Below are 14,746 nucleotides of genomic sequence, written 5' to 3' on the forward strand. Positions count from 1 at the left end.
TTTGACTACCTTCCTCCAATTCCTCCAATTCCTCCTTACCCTTCTCTCCTCCTCTGATAACTACAATTCTGATCTCTTTTTCTATGAGTTTGGTTGTATGAGTGTGGTTTTTGTTTTTTTTTATATTCCATATATGTTAAGTCAAACAGTATTTATCTTTCTTTGTCTGGCTTACTTCACTTAGCATAATGCCTTTAATGTTTAATGTTGTTGCAAATGGTAGAATTTCCTCCTTTTTATGGGTAAAAAATATCCCATTGTTTTTTAGACCACAACTTTTTTATGTGTTCATCAACTGACATACACATAGGTTGTTTCCATTTCTTAAGTATTGTAAATAATGGTGCTGTGAACATGTGGATGCAGATAGCTTTTTGAGTTAGTGTTTCTATTTACTTTGGATATATTCCCAGAAATGGAACTGCTGGATCACATGGTAGTCCTGTTTTGAATTTTCTGAGGCTCCACCATATTGTTTTCCATAGAGGCTGTACCAATTTACAGTCGTTTCCTCCATAAACATGCCAACATTTGTTATCTCTTGTCTTTTTCATGAAGACCGTTCTAATAAGCATGAGTTGATATCTCATTGTGATTTTAATTTGCATTTCCCTAATGATTAGTCATTTTGAGCATATTTTCATGTACCAGTTAGCCCTTTGTGTATATTATTTGAAGAAATATATATTCAAGTCCTTTACCCATTTTTTTAAATTGGGTTGTTTGTTTTACTACTGAGCTATATGAGTTCTTTATATATTTTGATATTAACCCCTTATCAGATACTTTGGGAATATTTTTTCCCATTCTGTAGGTTGTCTTTTGCTGTGGAGAAGCTTTTTAGTTTGATTTAGTCCCACTTGTTTATTTTAGATTTTGTTGGTTGTGCTTTAGGTGTCATATCCAAAAAATCATTACTAAGACTCATGTCAAGGAATTATATTCCTATATTTTCTTCAGGAGTTTCAGGGCTTCAGGTCTTACATTCAGTCTTTGGTCCATTTTAATTTTTGTGCATGGTCTAAGAAAGACTTCATTCTTTTGCATGTGATTATCCAATTATCCTAACATCATTTATTGATGACTGCATTTCTCCATCAAGTATTCTTGGCTCCCCTGTCAAATATTAATTGACTGAGTATACCTGGGTTTATTTCTGGGGTTTTGATTCTGTTCCATTGTCTATTTGTCTGTTTTTCTACTAGTACTATACTGTTTAATTTATTATGGTTTATCATATAGCTTGAAATCAGGAAGTGTGATGCTTCAGAATTTCTTTGGCTATTTGGGGTCTTTTGTGTTTCTGTATAACTTTCAGATGTATTCTACTTGTGTAAAAAATGCTGCTGGAATACTGCTAGGGATTGTATTCAATCTATGGGTAGCTTCTGGTATCATTAACATTTTAATGATGTTAATTATCTACTCCATGAATATGGGATGCCTTTCCATTTATTTGAATTTTCTTTATTTCATCAATGACTTATAGTTTTCAGAGCAGAGATTTTTCACCTCCTTAGCTAAATTTATTCCTAAGTGTTCTTGTAATTTTTGATGCTGTTGTCATAAAGATCAGTATTTTTTTCCAGAAAATTTGTTGCAAGTCTATAGAAATGCTACTGCTTTTTACATGTTAACTTTATATTCTGTAATTTCACTGAATTCATTGATTAGACCTAACAGTTTTTTAGTTGACTGTTTAGGATTTTTTAATATATAAAATCGTATCATCTGTAAGTAGAGATAATTTTTACTTCTTCATTTTCTAATTTGCATACTCTTTATTTCTTTTTCTTGCTTGATTGCTCTATCTAGGACTCCCTAGTACTATTTGAATAGGAGTGCTGAGAGTAGACATCCTTGTCTTGTTCCTAATCTTAAAGGAAAAGCCTTCAACCTTTTACCGTTGACTATGTATGTTAGGTTGGTGAACATAGGTAAGATGGCTGAGTAAGCATTAGATTGTAAATCTGAACACAGAGGTCGGAGCCCTCTTCTTGCCAGGTCCTGAGGTGTTTACATATTGAATTGCAAATTCAAAGAAGCAGCTTCAATTCTGCCCGGACTTCTCCCGCCACTTTCTTTTTTATGGCGGGAGAAGTAGATTGAAGCCAGTTGACTAGGGTGTTTAGCTGTTAACTAAAACTTCATGGGTTTGTATCCCGCCAATCTAGTGAGGACTTAGCTTAATTAAAGTGCCTGATTTGCGTTAGGTGATGTAGGTTGAATTTCTACAGTCCTTATATCAGGGACTAAATAGTTTGTATTTGCTTAGAGCTTTGAAGGCTCTCGGTCTGTGTAGCCTAAGTCCCTAGTTTAGGATTGATATTATGGGGGTGAGTGGGAGTGCTATTGTGGATAAAATGATTAGAGGTGAGCTTGTCTTATGTGAACTTTATTATGCTGAGATACGTTTCCTTCTCTGTCTAATTTGTTAATAATTGTTATCATGAATAGTGTTGAATTTTGTCAGATACTTTTTCTGCCTGCATTGTGAGGGGATCATATGATTACTTTATTCCATTAATGTGTTGCGTCGCATTGATTGATTTACATATACTGAACCAGCCTTGCATCCCTGGGATAATCCCACTTGATCATTGTGAATGACTTCTTTAATGTGTTGCTGAATTCAGTTTGCTAGTATTTTATGAAGAATTTTGCTTCTATATTCATCAGGAATATTGGCCTGGTCAGATGGGGCTGCAAGACACTCTCCCCAGTGAGTGGGGGTATGTCAGGCTCCCTTGCCTGGGCAGAAGGAAGAGGGGTCCAGGCTACTTTAAATTTCCCAAACAGGCTCTCAGGTCAGGAAGAGCCACAGCTACCTGCTGCCTTGACTATAATTTGATACCCCTTGTGTGCATAACACAGGAACCCTCCACACCAGGTACTTGCTTTTCTCTATGGACAATCAGGTCTATTCACCTGCCTTTTAGTTAAAACTCCACTGACCTACACTGTTTCAGGACTTTGTCACCAGACCTTTTGGTCAGATGGTGCTGGAAGACACACTCCACAGTGGGTGGGACTATGATTCAGTTACTTGTCTGGGTATGAGCAAACCAGATGTTAGGGCCAGCAAAACTGCTTGAGGATCCAAGTCAGGAAGGTCTGTGCCCCACTGAGTTGTGAGATCAGAGTAAGGAATCCCACAAAATAACCCACAGTGCCACAGGGTTAGTTGATCCCTTAGGCTCCCTTTTCCCAGTGGAGGAACCCTAGGCTCAGAGGGAGACCCGTCTGTGTGGTGCTTCAATGGCCTGGGGAATGGCAATGCGGTCAATGGGCAGCTGCTTCTCTGACCTTTCTAATGCAGTCTGCCTTGGTCTCTGTGATATAGGGGTGCTTCAGTCTTGTCCCTGTGATTCAGCATTCTCTCAGTGGTGTCTTAAACAGCTGTTAGTTCTTAATGGGTGGAGCAAAGTCAGGGTCAACCTATGTTACATCTTGGTGACATGAATTCTTCCCAATTTTAATGAGAATGGCTTTAACATTTCATTATTTGAAATGATATTTGATATTTGTTATAATGAGTAGTTTAATAAAACTGAGGTAGTTTTCAAATATTTTTCCAATTTTTTTATCGGCAGAAATGGTTGTAAAAATTTTTATCATCTTCCTTTTCAGTTTCTGTTGATTTGATCATCCTGTCCTGTCTTTTTCCTTTAAAATACTTGGCCCACATATGATCTACTTTTATTGTAGCTATTAGAAATGTATGAATATGGACACTTGCATAGGGCCTGCCTATCAGCAGACTACAGCAGCCAGACTACTTGATGGTGGACGTTGCCAGTTGGCCCACTCCCCATCTGCACAACCTACCAACCATCTCACCTATGGACCTTGCCAATTGGCCCACCCAAAGTCTTTGGCCAGGCTAACTGGTGAGTGACTTTCCCTGCTGAAACCAGTCATAGACTGGTCTATTAGTGTTGACAGCACCTTCAAACGTGCAGACAACAGTGCAAATCTATTAGGGTCATGAAAAATCAGGGAAGTGTAACTCCACCAAAGGCACAAAACAAAGCTCTAGGAACAAACTCTAAAGAAGTGGAGATCACTAACTGCCTGATAACAAAATCAAAATTTAATTATCTTAATGAAGTTCAGTGGCTAAAAAAGATGTAAAACCAAATGGAATCAGGAAAATAATACATGAAGAAAATGAGAAATTCAACATCCTTTCATGATAAAAACTCTCAACAAATGGGGGTGGGTATATGTATATATACACACACACAAACAATAGAATGAACATTGCCAGGGGCTGGAGAGAGAGGAAAAAGGGGGAAGTATTAGTCAAAGGGAAAGTTTCAGTTATATGAGATGAGTAAGTTCTAGAGGTCTACTGTACAGCATAGTGAAGTAGTGCTACACTACTACACTACTACTGCAATAGTGCTCATAGTTAACAATACTTTATTGTATACCTAAAAATTTGTCAAGGCGATAGACCTTATTTGCTTTTATCATCAAAAATAAATAGTAAATAAAGAGGGTAGGAGGAAACTTTTGGAGGTGATGGAGATGCTAACAGCATAGATTACAGTGATGGTTTCACAGTATATAGTTATCGCCAATGTTATCAAGTTGGATATATTAATTGTGTACTATTTTTTGTATGTCAGTCTTACCTCAATAAAAAGAGCTTTTATAAAAAGAGAAAGTTATGGGCTGGCACTAACATGGTGATTGTAATGGTGTACCTTTCTCTTGTTTGAATGAGTGACGAAGAGAGAAGTTCTTGGGAATCCTGCCATTTTTGCAGCATGTTGTCTGCAATTTTTATTACTTGAACTATTATTAGTAATTCATCTCACAATAGACTGCAACACAACTGAGTGTTAGAATCCCTACTAAAAACCACTGCATTAAGTTTTTCAGTTCCTCTGGCTCTGTACTTTCAGTCCTCTATCCCTGGATGGCAGTGTTGTTCTCCAAATTTCTCATTACAATTCGTACCTGAAATGTTAAATAAAGAAAGAAACCTAAATGAATGGCTTACAGTGGCATTTTCTAAATTAGAAGGAAAACAGATGGATCTATAAGGTTTTATATTTCTGCAATCTCTTAAGATTAACCCCTCAGGTTTCAATTTTTTATTTTAAGTAATTTACTAAACAGAAATCAATCCTCTAAGTGAACCACTAAGAAATTTAATATATAATGTTCTCTATACAGATGTTATATAGATACACATAAACACACACACACACACACACACACACACACACACACATATATATATATACATACATACAACATACTGAAAAGTATAACTAGTTACTGGATAGGAAACAGGTAGCTGGTGACTCACCAGGCTATTATGCTTACTAAATCAATCCTCTGGTTATTTTTTTGCCTGAATATCATTTGAATTTTTACTGTGTTTTGATTAGATTTGTTATTTTATACCTCCAGGAACTTTAAAGAAAAGTTTTTATTTTACGAACTGTAAATCTTCAAAATTTGAAATAGCTAGTTAATGTATAGTTAAGTTTCACAAAATCTGAAGGGATGGAGCTGACCCTTAGTTTGCAATTTAGCATTCTGGCTATAAGGGTTGACTCTGGATTCAGACTATCTGATACCAAATTTTAATTTTATCTCTTAATAAGTATGTGCCCTTGGGCAAATTATGTAAGCTATGACAAGTTTTTTTATTCATAAGAATGAGAATGATAACCTCTTAGGATTATTGTGATGAGTAAATGAAAACATAGCATAGAGTTCCTGATCAATATTTACCTCCAAATAATTTAAACTGCTATTATGCCCATTTTCTCATTTGATCTTGACAGTAACTTTTTGAAATAGGTATACCTATGAGGGATTCATTTCTTATGAATAACAAATATGCCTGAGTTAAGAGAGGTAAAAAGAGGTCAATCCAAGTCTCTTGACACAAAATCACTGGTGGCAGTTTTATAACAACTCCATGATATGGATGTATAAATTACATTAATATTTATGACCTCTATACCATTCTTTCCTATTCACCTAATTACTTCTTGATTGTTCAATAATTAATGAGCTAATGTACTTTGTAAATTATAAATTGTTTCATATATATGATTTATTTCTTTTAACTATTTGCCATTTAGCTCAAGATAGGTTCAAGATTATGCAACAGAGCTTATAATAATTTAAAGCTAAGTTAACTATATTAAAGCCCAATTCAGATTCATTTTCCATATAGTGATTGGTTTTGATTCATTTTAATTAACACTTTGAGTGTCTATTCTGCAAAGCATTGCACTATTTTCCGTAGGAGACAAATGATTATTGTTCTTGCCCATGTTCACCACAGATTTAGACAGTAGGGACTTTAATAATTCTAATATCAAGGCCATGTATTAAATGCTATAGAAAGTGTATTATAGGGAAATGAGAGAGCAATTTGATTAGAAGACTTCCTAGAGAAGGTGAGTTTTCAGTTCCATTTTGAAAGAAGGGAAGTACTTCTCAATAGGCAGCTGTGGAATAAATAGGGAGAAAATTCCCAGCAGTTAAATTAAAGCAAGGTAATTTGACCCCAGAATCCCACTGCTTGGAATTTACCCAAAGAACACAACTTCTCAGATTCAAAAAGACATATGCACCCCTGTGTTTATTGAAGCACTTTTTACAATAGCCAATGTTGGCCTCCTCCCTGTCTCCAACCCGCAGATTAAGGAACCAACGCGATGAGATATAGAAGACCTGAACAGACCAGCCAGGGGACTCAAGGCGTAACAGCTCAAGAGTAATGCCATGAAGGCACTCCTCATATTTATTGAGTAAATGAACATCGGAAGAAATCTGAGTAGGGGGTTCAGCACATGATCATTATCTATCTTTGAGTCCAGTCCAAGGGCGGGACACTCCTCAAGGACACCGAAACCATGTGAGGGCGGTCACGAGCTGTAGGAACTTATGGCTTTAATCACTCTGTCCTTAACCAAACATCAGAGGTCTCAGGAGAGACAATCAAGTCACAAATCTTCATATATTTGAATTCTATATTACTTGATTTATATATTAAGCCCATTAGGAGAGACAATCAAGTCACAAATCTTCATACATTTAAATTCTACATTATTTGATTTATATATTAAGCCCATTAATCCCACAAGCCAAGATATGGAAACAACCTAATTGTCCATCAGTAGATGAATGGATAAAGAAGATGTGGTATATATATATATTGGAATACTATTCAGCCATAAGAAAGAAACAACTCCTACCATTTGCAACAACATGGACGGAGCTGGAGGACATTATGCTCAGTGAAATAAGCCAGGTGGAGAAAGACAAATTCCAAATGATTTCTCTCATTAGTAGAGTATAACAATGAAGCAAAACTGAAGGAACAAAATAGCAGCAGGCTCAGAGACTCCAAGAATGAACTAGTGGTTACCAAAGGGGAGATATGTGGGAGGGTGAGTAAGGAGGAAGGGAGAAGGGGGTTGAGGAGTATTATATTTAGTACACATGGTGTGGGGGATCACCGGGAAGGCAGTGAGAACAGAGAAGGCACACAGTGGATCTGTTGCATCTTACTACACTGATGGACAATGACTGCACTGGGGTATGGGTGGGGACTTGATAATATGGGTAAATGCAGTAACCACACTGTTTTTTCATGTGAAACTTTCATAAGAGTGTATATCAATCATACCTTAATAAAAAACTTAAAAATTAAAGCAAGGTAGTAAGACAGTCATATTTCATAAATAGAATAATACACTTAAAGAGTTTTCATACACTCTTGACATTTCCAAAAACACTGTTAGACATAGAAATTGAAACCCATATACACATTTCTTAAAAATGATAATTCTCTTAAGTTATTGACATTTTTAAGAAGGGAAGCGGTCTTTTGAGGCAAAAACCAAATTCCATAAATTTTAGTAGACTGGGAGAAGCAGGTTTCAAAATACCTGGGAATTTATGAGTTTGTAAGTGACTGAGTATATTTAAGGGAAACTTTGCTTCAATTATATTAAACCATAATGATAGAAGTTTGGGAAAAAGTGAAATGAATACTATAAAAGCCTGTTCAGAGAAAACATTTTTTTAACTACAATGTGACCATCAAGGAGCATGGGATTTGTAGCAAATCTTTTGGGTCATTTGTCCATTGAGACTGAGAGGGAGATAAGATGAATAGCCTGGAGACATAAATTTAGCAGGTCATTTAGCCTCTCCCTGAAGGATTTCAGTGCTACTTCTCTGGTGAGTATTAGGGTTGGAAGAAGAAGCTGTTATTTTTTCCAACTCATAGTCAGAGTTCGTCGAAGTGCTATCTCTGCTTCACTTTTCAGCTGCTCCTCAATGTACTGCACTTGGAATCCCATTAGCACTCCACTGAAACATGCTTTGTCAGGGCACTTACCTGCGCTTTAGAGTGCTCTGTGTACAAAATATACCCCTTGCCCTTGCCAGGACTGACTCACCTGAATGTGTTGGCTGAGCCAGTGGCCCTCTTCCTCTTTTGTCTCCCACATGTAATATTATCTAAGCCAGAAGCCCTGCCAAACAGATGTACTATATGTAGTGGTTGCTTCATAACAGACATTTTTTCATACCTGATCCTAGGCATATAGACACTATTGGAACAAAGAATTACCCAGTCCAAATGTCAAGAGTGCTGGAGTTGACAACTGCCGGTCCCTCTTCATTTACAGTAGAGTGCCAAGGGCCAGGCTGTGGGAGAGGTCAGTTCCAGGCACAGGAAATGAGGGCGGGGGTAGGGATTTGTCTGTAGAGAAGTTAAAATCAATTATAATCCTGACCAAAAGTCAGTCTGCTTTTATTCATGCATGAGAAATCCTTTAAAAAACCAGTGATAAAATTCTCCTCCCCAAGTAAGTATTTTGTCAGTTTAATTTCTAAATGATTATCTCAATTTTGCTATTAAGTTTTAAAAATTTACATGTAAGCTTCAAAATTAGAAATTTTTTTATTAATTTTAATAAACATCATATTCTATATAAAAGTGAGTTTGGATAACCATTTATGCAGTTGGGCCCCTGGATCCATGTAGACTCAGTTACATCTATTAATAGTAAGTTTGTGTAATAGTTTGGAATCAAGCTCAGTTTCTGACATTAGTTCATTTGCAAAGTCTGTGATAGGACATACTAGTGCATTTAGCAGTGATGCAAAATAATAATTGTTGTATGTGATTTTCCAAGTTTCTTTCCAGTAGGAGGTTTTAGATGAGGTTAATCAAACAAAAAAATTGCAAAAATTTGCATCCTTGAACATTGTATAATGAAACACTAAACTTTAAAATCATTTCTGGAAGACAGACATAGACAAAAGATGGAAAAGGATATTAACAAGCAATACCAACAACCAAAAAAAGTAAGAAAATGGGCATTTACATAGAACGAAGAATCAAATTTCAAAGAAGAATGCCAGAAGGAAACAAGACACACTGCAGGTGTTAAATTGCCACAACAAAAAAAGAAAGAAAATGACAATATTTGAATGCCTCAACTCTTTTACCTAAAAACATACACTTGTTCTAAAGCAATGGATTAAATAATTCCATGTTGTTTATAATTCAGCCATTTTTCTCTGATTTGAGTAAGAAAAATATTCTGTGGTTGTAACCAGTATTATAGAAATTTATGAAAAATTCCATGGTGAAAATATTGCAAGTGGATATATTTTTGACTGTAGAGCCATTTGAAATAACTAGTGTACATTCTAAAGAAACAAAGATAAGACTGCTATAGTAATTTTTGCAGTTTATTATGAAAGGGATTACAGTGAATCTCTGACACATGTATTCCAATGTTGAAGACTTTTTTCAGTAGTTGCATGTTGCTCCATGTGAAAGAAACATCAACATTAAAATTAAAATGTGTCCTTCCACTCTAAGAAGAAATTGATAAATCTGGCTATGCTATGTAAGAAACATGAATATGTTTAGAAGATCAACTTTTGACTAAGTTTTTAACAAATATCAGAGATTCAGGCTTGAAAACAAAAACAATAAAGTTATTTTTGAGTGCTGTGACAGACAATATGTAGGAATACATTTTCCTTTCTTAAATGAATATATTAATATAATTTTAAATGTATTCACCTCCTCTGACAAAATAAACAAAATAGATAAACCCCTAACCAGACTAATAAAGAGAAAAAGAGAATCTACACGCATAAACAGAATCAGAAATGAGAAAGGAAAAATCACTATGAACACCACAGAAATACAAAGAATTATGAGAGAATACTATGAAAAATTATATGCTAACAAACTGGATAACCTAGAAGAAATGGACAACTTTCTAGAAAAATACAACCTTATAAGCTCCAGGAAGAAACAGAAAGTCTGAACAGACCAATTAATTACCAGCAATGAAATTGAATTGGTAATCAAAAATCTACAGAAGAAGAAAACTCCCAGACCAGATGGCTTCACTGCTGAATTTTATCAGACATTTAGAGAAGGCATAACACCCATTCTCCTTAAAGTTTTCCAAAAAATAGAAGAGGAGGGAATACTATTAAAGTCATTCTATGAAGCAACCATCACTCTAATACGAAAACCAGGCAATGACAACACAAAAAAAGAAAACTACTGACCAATATCCCTGATGAACATAGATGCAAAAATACTCAACAAAATATTAGCAAACCGAATTCAAAAATAGATCAAGATCACACATCATGATCAAGTGGGATTCATCCCAGGGCAAGGATGGTACAACATTCGAAAATCCATCAGCATCATCCACTATATCAATAAAAAGAAAGACAAAAACCACATGATCATCTCCATAGATGCTAAAAAAGCATTTGACAAAATTCAACATCCATTCATGATAAAAACTCTCAACAAAATGGGTATAGAGGGCAAGCACCTCAATGTAATAAAGGCCATATATGACAAACCCACAGCCAACATCATACTTAATGGTGAAAAGCTAAAAGCTTTTCCTATAAGATCGGAAACAAGACATTGATGCCCACTCTCCTCGCTTTTATTCAACATAGTACTGGAGGTCCTAGCGATGACAGTCAGGCACACAAAGAAATAAAATGCATCCAGATTGGTAAGGAAGAAGTAAAACTGTCCCTGTTTGCAGTTGACATTATATTAGACATAAGAGACCCTAAATAATTTACTCACAAACTACCAGATCTAATATCTGAATTCAGCAAAGTTGCAGGATACAAAATTAATACACAGAAACCTGTTGCACTCCTATACACTAACAATGAACTAGCAGAAAGAGAAATCAGGAAAATAATTCCATTCACAATTGCATCAAAAAGAATAAAATAACTAGGAATAAACCTAACCAAGGAAGTAAAAGACCTATACTCTGAAAACTACAAGACACTCTTGAGAGAAATTAAAGAGGACACTAATAAATGGAAATTCATCCCATGCTCTTGTGTAGGAAGAATTAGTATTGTCAAAATGGCCATCTGCCTAAGTCAATCTACAGGTTCAATGCAATCCCTATCAAAATACCAATAGCATTCTTCAATGAACTGCAACAAAAAATTCTAAAATTCATATGGAATACAAAAGACCCCCGAATAGCCAAAGCAATCCTGAGAAGGAAGAATAAAGCAGGGGGGATTAGGCTCCCTGACTTCAAGCTCTACTACTAAGCCACAGTCATCAAGACAATTTGCTACTGGCACAAGAACAGACCCATACACTAATGGAGCAGAATAGACAGTCCAGATATTAAGCCAAGCATACATGATCAATTAATATATTATAAAGGAGCAATGGATATGCAATGGGGAAATGACAGCCTCTTCAACAGCTGATGTTGGCAAAACTGGACAGCTACATGTAAGAGAATGAAACTGGATTACTGTCTAACTCCATATACAAAAGTAAACTCAAAATGGATCAAAGACCTGAATGTAAGTCATGAAACCATAAAACTCTTAGAAAAAAACATTGGCAAAAATCTCCTGAATATAAACATGAGCAACTTTTTCCTGAACCTATATCCCTGGGAAAGGGAAACAAAAGCAAAAATGAACAAGTGGGACTATATCAAACTAAAAAGCTTCTGTACAGCAAATGACACCATCAGTAGAACAAAAAGGCATCCCACAGTACGGGAGAATATATTCATAAATGACATATCTGATAAGGGGTTGATATCCAAAATATGTAAAGACTTCAAGTGCTTCAACCACCAAAAAGCAAATAACCCGATTAAAAAATAAGCAGAGGATCTGAACAGACACTTCTCCAAAGAAGAAATTCAGATGGCCAAGAGGCACATAATCTTGCATAATTGTCTGATTTATTAGCTAACCTTTCTATTGTTACATCATTTCACCTTTCTTTTATCTATTATCTTCTCATTAATTGTATAATTTGCCTTCCCTTTTACTGCTCTCAAGTGGGTATGTCAGTTTTCCAGTTTGAAGCTTTATTCTGTTATTCTGTTTCTTCCTGGTCTTAATTTGTTTACTTATCCCATTTTGACCTTGTTTAGAGTTTTTTTTCCCCTCTCAGCTTTCCATTTTTAGTTCTGTGTTTTGGCTTGTCATCTTGTCTTGACCCGCCAGTTCTATAGCATAAAGGATTCTAATGGAAGTGTTTGTCTATTCCTTGGGTTACATTTAATTTCAAACAGGGGCTTTTTTCTTTATTTCATTCGGCTTTGTTTTTCTCAATATGTTTACCTAGTTGCTATGCTCTCTTTTTTTTCTTATTGCTCTTGTTTAATTAGGGATTCCCATTCTTACTCAGCCTGCTGTATTTTACTACTGGTGAACTTACTCTGACCCTCTGTATTTCTCTTGGTCTGGGAGCTGAGAAAATCTCTCTCCACTCACCCCCTTGAAAAGAAGTCAACCTCCTCATCCCTGAAACCTGTGAATATGTTACTGCAACTATCAAAAGAGCCTTTTTAGATGGGATTTATTTAAAGATTTTGAAAGGGGAAGATTATCCTGGATTACCTGTGTGGGGATGATGTAATCACAAGAGTCCTTATGGGGGGAAGTAGGGGGGAGAGAGAGAGAGAGAGAGAGAGAGAGAGAGAGGCCATGTGACAGTGGAAGTGGATGTTGGAGTGATATGTCCTAAAGATGAAGGAAATGAAGGTGAACCAGCAATGCAGGCAGCATCTAGAACCTGGAAAAGGGAACAGATTCACCCCTACACCCTCCAGATTGGACGAATACTGCTAACATCTTGATCTTAGGCAGTAAGACCCATAATGGACTTCTGATCTCCAAAACTGTAAAATAATAAATTTGTATTTTAAGCCACTAAGGTGGTGGTAATTTGCTGTAACAGCCATAGGAAGCTAATACTATAGGTTATCTTCAGAATAATCCTTAGTTCTAGACCTTATCTGAACCCTTTTACTTTTCGCAAAGATTTTCTTTTTCCCTCTTTAATGTTTACTGACAACTAACTTAATAATTCTCCTTAGTCACTAGCTTATGGTTATTTTATTGATTTATGTTTTCTTTTTGTTTCTGATCTCCAATTCCTTCCTGATGCCCTGCCCAGGCATACAGTTTAATGGGCTTGGCTTCTATTCTTGGAAATGTATTCTGTTGTTCATGCCAATCATATGTTCCTTATCCATTCTTCTTGAGTTAGAAACTAAAATACCACCTCCCTCCTAGCATAAATAATGCTATGAATATCACCCTTGTAAAGATACCATTATAGAATGAGGTTATAGGCTCATAGGTTATATCCTTATTTACTTTCATAAAATATTGGCTAATTGTTCTCCAACACAGCTACAGAGGTCAATACTTCATTTTATATCAATGAAGGTTCTTTTTTTTTTTTACCCATATCCTTACAATCATTTGTATAGTTCGATCTAATTTTTACCAACTTGGTATGTGTAAAATAGTATTTAAGTTTTGGTTTGCATTTTTCCATGGGTCTAGGCCTGGTTCTCTCAGGTAATGCTTTATCCTTACCCTTGGGGAGATTTAGTAATGTGGTTACCCTAGATACATACAGTAATTGTCTTTTGTTTAATCCATATCATTGGTTCTCAAGTTTTGATATAAAGTGCAAGATAAAAATTCAAATTGATGGTAGAGTCTGTGTTGGGTAAAAGGGATCTCCCCATCAGTGGTTTGCTCTGATGCACGTGTCAGAATGCTTTGGAACCCTGTCTCACTTACATATCAGCTGACAAGGCTGAGACTATCTTGGGAAATGTGCCTACCGTTTAGTGGCTGCAAGAGGCTGAGCCCATTTGGGGGGGAACACCATGATGAGGGAGGACCTACTGGAGGTAAAGAAGGCTGAAGCTGGCTGGATCATGGCCTGGCTCTAGAACAACTGCTAAATTTTAAGGAAATACATACTTCCCCTCAGGGAGGAGCCAGTCAGTGGGAATTTAGGAGCAGAATGCAGATAACTTGAGTTCAAACCCTGTGCAGAGCCCCTTGGTTTCCAGGAGACGGGGGCCTAGAACAGAAGCTGGGGCATGAAGACTTCATGCTTGACAAGCTCAGGAGTCATGATGAAGGCCATGGGATGTAAAGCCAGGGGCTTCCTCTTTCCCTGAAGGCTCTGGAGAAGTGACAGGGAAAAGAGTTTCAAAAGAGACAATGGGTTGTTAAAACACATGAGCCTGTTCTCTACAGCGGGGAAAATTCAATAAATGTAGGAGCTGTATGGAATCACAAGGTGTTCACAAACCCACTATACATATGCACCTCACATACAACTTTGTTATATGGTACTGCTAAGATACAACGATTACCATGTTCTATGGGGCAG

The 14,746-nt window shown here is 36.3% G+C and overlaps 1 protein-coding gene across 1 annotated transcript in view; it reads right to left on the reverse strand.

The window, feature by feature from the left end:
• The window catches only part of SRFBP1 (serum response factor binding protein 1), a 106,605-nt gene that overhangs the window by 89,807 nt on the left and 2,052 nt on the right, over positions 1 to 14,746 (reverse strand). Inside the window, exon 2 of the mRNA XM_073221252.1 lies at positions 8,618 to 8,749. The gene's annotated coding sequence lies outside the window, so the exon portion shown is untranslated. The remainder of the gene's footprint in view (positions 1 to 8,617; positions 8,750 to 14,746) is intronic.

The sequence above is a fragment of the Manis javanica genome, chromosome 14, assembly GCF_040802235.1.
Source record: "Manis javanica isolate MJ-LG chromosome 14, MJ_LKY, whole genome shotgun sequence".
Lineage (NCBI taxonomy): Eukaryota > Metazoa > Chordata > Mammalia > Pholidota > Manidae > Manis > Manis javanica.